Consider the following 10,282-nt stretch of genomic DNA (forward strand, 5'->3'; position numbering starts at 1 on the left):
CAAATTGTTTTTTCTATAGATTGTATAATTGTATACTGTATTTTTGTTTTGTTTTTTTTTTTTTTTTTTTGGGCAAAATAACGGAAACTTATATAAAACGGAAAACGTTTTCGAAAAGAAAACGTCTTCAACAAGAGATACAAAAAAGAATCCGGATGAGGCTCGTACCTTGAAAGCGGCTAACATACTAACTATCTAAACCGAATCTCATCTTGAGAAAACTGAGCTTAATACTAAACAACTTGGGCTAACGAAATGACAAAGACTCATACCATAAGAACACTACGAAACTTGAACTTGGACAATCCAAATTCACATGTCTTTGATGAAGACACCGAAACCTTCCATTTCTGTGCCATGAACCAACTTTTTCTTCTTTTTTTGTTGAAACTTATTTTTGAACGGCTTACTCAGGACTTCACTAGGATTAATAAGAGTAGCATTTACCGGCTCGCTCTCCTCGTACATTTTCGTCATCATATCATCAAATGCCGCAAATGTCTTTGTTGGGTGTTATTTTGATGCCATATTAATGTTTAGAGAACTCTCAACGATATTAGAGATACATAATTACTCAATCTAAGTGTTGATTATTGCACAAACCATCGGCTAAAAGTATTACTCTACTAAACATTCCATCATTCTCTTCTTCTACCTCTTCAAAAAGGGTATTACATTATTTATTTTTTTGTTTAAGTGGGTAAATGTAAATCACTGTCAAATGAACACTTGAGCGCTTATTAATAAGACATTTGTCAACGAGCCTCGTGATGAGCCTCGTGATCAGTGGCGGAACTTGAATAATTTCATAAGGAGGGCGAGATTGACATATTTTAACGCGGAGATTAAATTATTACAACATCAATATAAATTTTCAAATTTTCGCATGTTATAAAGGCATGCATAATTTATTTTCTAAATTTTTTTTCCATTAACATGAAATTTTATAATGAACTTCGCAAAATTTAATTTAAAATAACAATAATATTAGAAACATAAGTAGAGATGGCAATGGATCGGATATGGATCGGGTGAGGCCGTATCCATATCCATATCCATTTATTTTTTTTAGTTTTCATCCATCCATATCCATATCCGTCGGGTGAAGCGGGTTAATGGATAATTATCCATATCCGTTTAAATTTATCTTATTTTTAACAATTATAACCGGTGGTTCATTATATATGATCAAAAGTAATATTTTTTAATAGTTTATGTGACCGAAAGTCACATTTTTACTAATCTATATAACAAATATTCAATAAATAGCCTATTAAATGTGTAAAGATATCGACATGTAAGTTGCTTACTTTTAGTTACATGGAATCACATTTAAACCATCAAAGTACCATAAATACATCTAAATTAAACAAAACAAAATATAAGAATAAAGTTATATTTTTAGAGAAAATATAACGAAAGGTGAATATGAATATAATTAATGAAATATCACTACATAAAGGATACTAATTTGAATGATAAATTTATATATTTAGTTATTTCGGGTGGAAGCGGGTTCACCCATGGATGAAACTTTTTCGTCCATATCCATATCCATATCCATTTAGATCGTCCATATCCACGAATAATCGGGTGAATCGGATGGATATCCACTGGATCGGGTATCCATTACCATCCCTAAACATAAGACAATTACAATAAAAGTTTATAATATTAAAGAAAATTCTTCTGTCGGCTATTACAATTGGGGGATGATTCTCACACACTGTTTTTTGATCCTCACACACCAATTTACTTGAACTCCTCTCTAATAATAGGGTAAAAGGGTGTGTGAGGATCAAAAAACAGTGTGTGAGAATCATCCCTCATTACAATTACAATTGTATAGAATATAATATTGTTGCTAGATATTTTTGACTTTAGGAGGGCAAGAAAGATAAAATAGTTAACTTATCTTAAAATATAGTACTAACTTCTACACTATAGGTCCAAATCCTAGGAGGGCGACGACCCTCTTAACGTATAACTAGGTTCCGCCGTTGTCGTGATTAGCTTGTGACAGCCTTGTCTTTGAGGACACCATTGACATTGGTGTGTGATAGCCTCGCCCTTAGTAATGTCGTCATTGGTTGGCCATTGAATTTTTCATCGGATGACATCTTCAATCACCAACATCATTTATATGTCTTTATTTATTTGTGCCATATTTTGTTGTACTCATAGCTTTAACACTTGCAAACTAATATATTTAATTAATTTGGTCGAGCCACGTGATAGAGAGAATTATGTAATGGTTGGGAGTGGTATGTGATGGCAATGTGATAGGGAAGAAATGAGGAGAAAATGATGATGTGGCGGTGTGTGATGGGAAGGAAGAACGTCATGATTGAGAGTGGTCTAATAGGATATAATAGTATGCACATTGACAATGACTTTTACATTTGACAATTAAAAAAGATAATTGGTGAAGTATAAACCATCGGCTCACTAGTTTCGGCTCTAAACTTTTTGCAAGAAGTCGCAAATTCAAAATCTTGAGGTGATCATTAAAGTTTAGAAAACGGTCACGGACTGTTCCAAATAGATTACGTCTAATCAGGGGTAAAGTACACGTCTTACGGGTTAACCTAAACATATAACGCTAAATTGATAAAACATGAATTAACTATATTTAACACTAATAAAATTTCTTATCTAGTTACAAATCTAAATTGATTGATTAAAATAAAAAAAGGAACAATTAACACGATATAATAACTGTACAATTGAATAACCGCCACCACAAATTAATAACTAACCGTTATATACAATAACTCCGTATTTATGTGTGTTAACGACAGTTTTTAAAACTGTCGTTATAAAAATCCGATACAAAATAATAATAGTAATTTGTGAACAATCACTTACCTTTTATACTATACTAGCCTTTAAGAGCATGTGCGTTGCACGGAGACTCTTAATCAAACAAACTGAAAACGTATATGTTATATCAAACACTGTATTGCTATGATTATAATAGATTCGATAAATTTAATATTCAACGGAATAGATTGAACAATTAACATAAAAAAACGGTATCATATCAATAAAAGATAACAAATCGTTATCACTTTCACACTCGATTCTATGAACCCTAAATTCATATGAAAAGATAAATAAAATTTGTCATTCATGAAGTTCATGGTGAACAAATCAATTTTGTGGAGGAAACGTGTCATATCAAAGTCACAAATTAGAGCAACAATCAAAAGCACACTTTGCAGCACTAAATTGCTAAAGGCACAATTAAAGAATTTGTTCAAATAAACTTTTAGTATAACAAATTAACCTCTCAACATTCGGATAACTACTCGAACACATGGTGTGCACAAAGAATGTGTACCTGGTCCGTTAGTATGAATTTGTGCATCAAGAATTTGTACCCGGTTCGTTAGTATGTATTGTACCCGTTAGCATGCGACATCATTTAATGTGTATTGAATCAATTAGAATCTTACGTGAAGTGCACCTAAATACCGGTCCTTAATTGATTCAATAAACATCAAACTCTTGAAGGCTTAATTGGAGTACATTCCACTTAAGCGAAAATCAACATAAGCAAACGATGATGCATTTATGCCAATGCAAATCGTATTCCAACTAAACTAATCAAACTATCTCAATACATGGAATCACAAATAAGATTTGAACTGGAAGTGGTGACGAAGAGTGGTGACGAAGAACTAATACACGACAAAATATCCATGGAGAAGTGTATATGATAAAATTTTGCTTGTACACTTGCAACATATTTCACATAAAAACTTTGACAAATACAGCACAAACACATAAATTATAGCTAAATCAATACCTCAATGCAACTAACCAATTAATCAACCGTCGATCAAAAACAATACTTAACCACACCGAAAATGAGAAAAACTTAGTATTGATACCGATTAATGACGTAAACGCTATTGATGAATATAATTACAAACAACCAATTATTTATAGTAAAAAAACATCAAGTTTGCTCCATGTGACTAAAAAAATTAATATAGTTTAAATAAAACAACTAAATGTCAATGAGATGGAGAAAAACAGTTTTATCATCTTCATTCTGAAGTAATGTTTATGGTAACTATCCAATATGCCTAGCCGTTGTTCCGGTAAAAATTTAATCACAACATGCCGAAAACCAACAGAGGAAGCAAGAATGGAAGACTTTGCGAATAAGGCGTATATGAACACCTTTCCAACAGAAACATCGACAATACTTGGATGCTATATGCAAGAACCATTACCTCCCATTTGAACCTATCAGCAATCAATACAAATGATTATATGCTACAAAAATGCAAACCATATCAAGACATTTATATTATATGAGTAAATTGAAAGCATATTAAGTAGTGCATATAGGCTAGTAGTAACATCATCAGACCATGTATACCTCACACGACAGTTGTGATGACCTTGACTGTGACGATGACCTAACCCATAAAGCCAACATCTGCCAAAGTGTTGCCTACCAAATACACATATTTCTACCACAATGAAGGGTGAATAGCTCACACAAACATTCATTGACTGTTAAGATGATCCATTCGGTTGATGGGCAAATGCACAAATTGCGGCAATTACACACGTGAACCTTGTTCTATAATGCTACCTTAACACCTTAATATGGGTCCAACTCACAATGTGTTAATTCATCAATGATAACCAACAGTGAACCGAATACTAATAAAACAACCATTGATAAATTTACAATAATAGTATTACCAAATAACAATAGATCTCTGAATTATTGATTGCAAAAATAATAGAAGTTACTCTGGAACGATTCCAATTTTATTGAACACCATTGGGACTGTTGTTGTTGATGTGAACTGATTGAACAAATTTATGATTGAAGTACCTAAAGAAGCATCCAAAAATGAGTAGCAAATCTAAAGATGTAACGAAAACAGCTACATCATCTGTATAACTTAAATCATGCTACTAAATGTACCCAAAACAGATTTATTTAAAATGTTACTGTATTTTTTTTCATTATGATTATGATCATGATCAATATCAATATGAAAGTTATGAAACTTACGAAACAATAACTTTGAAGCTGAAAAAAACCATCAATTAGATCTTTAACTCACATATCAAAGAAAAAAAAAGCATGTCCTCACAATGAATGCTTTTATAGAATCTGCACAAAAAACAATCAAACAAAGTGTAATGAGATTAATAACCCGCACAAATAGGATGCGACCATTCAAAACCAATTACCTCATAAGCTTTAATAAATGTCTAAAATTGTTAACTTTCGAGGCAATAAGTAGATAATGATATTTTTAAGGTGACCAACGAAAAGCGTTACCAAATGTATGATGTTTGTTGCATCTACCTGGTGTTTTTTTCCCGACATTTTTTCACATCTAACTGAATCGAAATGTAAAATACCTTGATGTTTGCACCAAAAAGCAGCGGCTAAGGTAGCCCTGTAGATACACCTACTTATTAGTACGTCCATGACGTCTTTCAGGACCCTCAATCAGGGTGCGCCTGATGGAAGTGATATTACATATCAAGTCCCGATTGCTCGAAACATCATCTAAACACTGAGTTGAACAAACTTGATTACCCAAAACAAATTTCCAACAAATAGATGCATCACAATATCCCACACTTACTTAAAACATGTGCCCCATGGGTTAAATGATAACTACATGCATACATATATTTCTACACTACTTGGAAATTAATAGTTACATGTAAGTACAAAATAATATTATACCTATATGCAAAATACTTATGTACTACAAAATAAAAATTTATCCTAATTTTCAAATTTCCCAATAAAAGTACAACTAAATAATCTATGTATAGTAGCATCTAGAATATAATTGTAATTGAAAAACAGGAGATTTACATGTATTTGGTAACCTTATTTTCAAATAACATTACAACTTAATTTGAGCCAACGAAAAAAAAAAAAATTTACATATTTTTTTTTTCACGATCCATTTACTGACCCAATGAAGTGGGTTGGGCGTATTTCTAGTTTGCTACTACAGTGTTAAAAAACACATGGATTAAAAAACAATGATTCCTAAGACGGCACTATGGGTGGGTCGGTAACACGTCAAAATTGGTTATTCCTTGTAACAGGTCAAAACAGTTGATGTTAATGTATTACGTCAAAAACTTCATACAGGGACATTAGTCATGCTTTCCATACCTCAAGGCATAGCCATATCACTTACGCCAGATTGGATGTTCTGTGCTCCCAACTTGGTTGCTGCTTTTACCCTTAAAAAACAAGAAAACAAAAAAAAAAAAAAAAAAAAAAAATGCTAAAATTAGAGAAGCACATAATGATTTTCAACCCATTATCATTACAAATACAAAGCAAGACCCAAAAGCAGGACCCAAAAGTTGCCGAATTGAACAATTGGTATAAATCACAAAGTATAAATTACAGGCCATGTTTATCGAATTGAACAATTGGTGCTCTAAGATATACATGTAACTGGTTTTCAGACTCCTAAAACAATCTAACAGAAGAGAAAGAGTATAAAGTTTGGACAAATGAAAATTCATACAACTGTAAGTACTGTACTGAAGTTAGAGTTTCGAATTTGTACATAGTAAATACAACACATATATTAACATGTATCAACTACTGTTGCCAAGATATCATAATTTTAAAAATTAGAAAAACAGTAGAAATTCATTACAACCAAACCTCATACCATAAACGCTTGTCTCTTCTTCCTTTCTTCTATCTGAAATAATTATCTCTAATATATAAATTATTAAAGTAATTATCATATCATATTCATATTATAATAATAATCAACAATATAAGTTCACCTAAAAACTAAAAAAGAGAAGTGTATGTGCGTCAACCTAGGCCAATTTATTTCGACTCTTTCTACGAAATAACCCGTTTCAGACGAAAAACGTTTTGATCCTGTAGTCTTTTACCCAAACTTGCAGGCAATATAATAGAAAAAAATACTCTGGAGCATGACTCTTTTTATGTAAATGTTCAACAACTTTTGCTACACCATAAGAAAAGAAACTTTAGCTCTTTAAGGCTAAATGAAAAAGGAGACCAGGTGCATCTACTTCTACACCTTTTTTAAACTACGCTAGCAAAAAAAACCCTGCGAATCATGGAATTTGAAAACCAATTTGAAAACCAATTAAAAGGTAAAAAGAAACTAACATTTTAATTGTACACAATGTAGTACATCATACAAAGCAGCCATGGGTGCACCATGTAGTCACAGACCTGCATATATAAACAGAACCACAATGTTAATAAAAAAACTGTTCGACCAAATGCAAAAGTTTATATTTTAATTTTATAAAAACTTACCTCGGACACTGATGAGCCAGATGATGAATCAATCAGCAGACGAAGTCTTCTAGAAGCAGTCCCTTGTCCCATAACATTTTCCGTACTTGGGTCAGCTTGAGATTGACGGGTATGAAACTTGAATTCAAGGCAAACTGTTGTAAAGCTCTAATCATCATTAACGTTAGTCTGACTCGTTGATTGTTCCAAATTCATGACCTGCTTATCTTTAAAGGAGCATTCGTTGCCATTTCGTATGAGTGACAACAATTCAGAGAGCGACACATCCTGTTCACAGCTGCCGTCTTGGAAATCGAGCACGTTGTTAAAATTCCCAAAATCATTTGCAAATCGCGAATCTAAAAGCATGCCTAATTCCAGACATAATTTGCAAACTATAAAATATCAAAAGGTTAACAGAATTTGCAATCAAGCTATAAAATATCAATCAACCGAATTTGTATATTTTAAACCTAATTATTGATTTTATCAAATGATATCCAGAAAAATATCAAAAATTAATAATAGTAACTAATAATTTCCAGGAAAAAATTAATCATAAAAAAGATTAACAATCTTCATTAGGTTACATGTTCTTCATTGTAATCAAAAAACTGAATCAAAAATATCATGATGAAGTTTTTTAAAAAATATCCAGATATAACTTCATTAAAAACTCACATTTTTAAATCAATTCGTTCGATTGATCCGAAATAACCTCAACTGATTGATTCGCTTCGATATGCTTAGATCTGAAAAGATCAAGAATCAGCCATTGTCAAAATTACAAAATTGAACCGATTCAAAATCAATCAAAGTAAACCCTTTAATCAATCATACCTGGAATGAAATAGATAGATGAAACTGATGCGATGATTTTCTGTAAGTAGATGATGATGAAACCCTAAAATTAAGAATGGATGAGACGCTGTAGGCGATATCAAATTAACGAACTATATTACATAAGAGTGATACCGTTATGTGTACAAAATGGTGACGGATAAATTACGGGTACCGGTGGCCTCTAATTCATTGGTCATCGGCGATAATCGCCGAAAATAATGATTTGGGGGTTTTCTTTCTTTTTTGAAGGTTTAGGGATTTGAGGGGTGAACGATTTGCCCTAAATAATTCCTAACTTTATGTGACACGTGGCGTCATTTGAGCATTGTTAAGAGTAATTAATACCACTAATCAGAGGTTAACATGTGAATTATTCTAATTATAAGAAGTGATTAGCTAAGTGACACATAGACTAATCCTTATACTTTATATGATGTAATAATAATAATAGAATAGATAGATAGATAACATAAATTTTTTTAAGTTTAAAAGTCTGTGGTGTTGAAAAATTGTAGAAGTGGTTTTTGATTTTTATAAACAATTATTCTTTTGAATTTAAGAGCTCGTGGTGTTGATAAATTTTAAAAGTAGTTTGAGTGATGTTATTAACTTAACGGCTACAATTTTTCTTTTATTTCTCTCCATTAATATATTTATAATTATTTATATATAAATTATATAATACCTAATTTATTTATTAAATTTAATATTGTAATAATTAAAAGCTACTATATTTATATTTTTAACTGTTTAAACCCAAAATTATATATGGAGTATCTTTTAAATATGACTACAACTACAACATTATCATACAAGAACTAACTATTGTCATACAAGAACAAAGCATACAATCTTACAAGAACACATTCAATCGCATACAATCAAACTTGGAGATTCCAATTTGATTTACCGTGCTACTGATTACAATTGAAGCATGGGTTTTCGATTTCGTCTAGGGTTTTTTATTTCCTGTTTGTGCGTTTATTATTTAACCCAGTCAAATTCGACTAGGTTTCTTTCTTAAAACGTCTAACCAAAAACGACAATCAAACAAGGATTGCGGGTTGATTTCTACTGAACAAGCTATTGTTAAATCATCATTGACTAGCTCAGAATCAAAGGTTAGTTTATCTCAGATATTAGATCGCGTTACATTTCAGTTAGATTATTGTTTCAGAAATCGATCCCACAAATCGGAATCTCCTATCATCATGCCGTTGTATTTGTTAATCATAAACTGCTATCCGATAATCGTCAGTTGAAATTCACAGGTTAGGGTTTGTTAATTTGTGTTTTGATTTTCAATTTTTACGATTATGATATGAACCCTAAATTCAACGAGTGTATTACAACTGTTGTTTTCCCTGTCACACTCGAATTATCATTATCACTTTTGTCTAAACTAATTTGTTGGATTAGGGTTTGTGGATGAAACATGTATATAGTTATATAGTTGCCGTATAAGCAGCTATTCGTAGATCAAGTGCTTCAATGAATCCATTGCCAGTAACATTCATTCTTCAAACAATTCAAGATATGCACAAAGGTACCAAAACTCAGTTTCGGTATGTGTTCAGTTTTGTTATTTTAATTGTGTTTTAGGGTTTGTGATATGATTTATATTAGTAAATTTGGTATGATTTATGGGTTTTTTATTTATGTTAAAATGGGTATGCGTTTAAGTTACATACACTGTTTTAGAATTAGAATTGCAAATGCTTACACTGTTCTTAATTTTTATGAAGGTAATAAGTGTTGATACTGAGCTTTGTCATGTGATCAAGAACATAAACCCATAGTTCAAGCTAGGTTACCGTCTACAAACTTTTTGTACATATCACCAATTTTATAAATATTGCTTATTTCTCATAATGAAAGTATCCTTTTTAATTTGAGTTGCTAATTGTTTGATTGTCAACATTGTTTTTGTTTTTCTAACGGCTTACTAACTTTGATTTAACTGATGTAGGTTTGTGGATTTGAGTTTTTAACCTGCATTTAGTCTTTGTGTTTTTAATTGTTGTTTATTACGTAACATGTATTGTGTTTGTAATTTATTTTGATCTGTTTAGTTTCAAACATTGTAGTTATTTTGTAATGTTTATTTTGTTACAGGGTTGTTGTGGTTGTTGTGGT

The 10,282-nt window shown here is 31.5% G+C and overlaps 2 long non-coding RNA genes across 3 annotated transcripts; both read right to left on the reverse strand.

The window, feature by feature from the left end:
• Nucleotides 1–4,033: 4,033 nt before the first annotated feature.
• LOC139876901 (uncharacterized) lies at nt 4,034–6,270 on the reverse strand. Of its 2 annotated transcripts, none has more exons than XR_011768360.1 (3): nt 5,097–6,270; nt 4,777–4,861; nt 4,034–4,683 (listed from the first exon to the last, which is right to left on the reverse strand). It is a non-coding gene; the product is annotated as an uncharacterized lncRNA (long non-coding RNA). The 2 variants fall into 2 exon arrangements; XR_011768357.1 differs by having other exon boundaries at nt 5,045–6,270.
• An 864-nt stretch (nt 6,271–7,134) lies between these two features.
• On the reverse strand, nt 7,135–8,351 carry LOC139876907 (uncharacterized). Its single transcript, XR_011768362.1, has 3 exons — nt 7,985–8,351; nt 7,325–7,674; nt 7,135–7,237 (listed from the first exon to the last, which is right to left on the reverse strand). It is a non-coding gene; the product is annotated as an uncharacterized lncRNA (long non-coding RNA).
• Between the last annotated feature and the right edge of the window lie 1,931 nt (nt 8,352–10,282).

The sequence above is a fragment of the Rutidosis leptorrhynchoides genome, chromosome 1 (genome assembly GCF_046630445.1).
Source record: "Rutidosis leptorrhynchoides isolate AG116_Rl617_1_P2 chromosome 1, CSIRO_AGI_Rlap_v1, whole genome shotgun sequence".
Classification (NCBI taxonomy): Eukaryota; Viridiplantae; Streptophyta; class Magnoliopsida; order Asterales; family Asteraceae; genus Rutidosis; species Rutidosis leptorrhynchoides.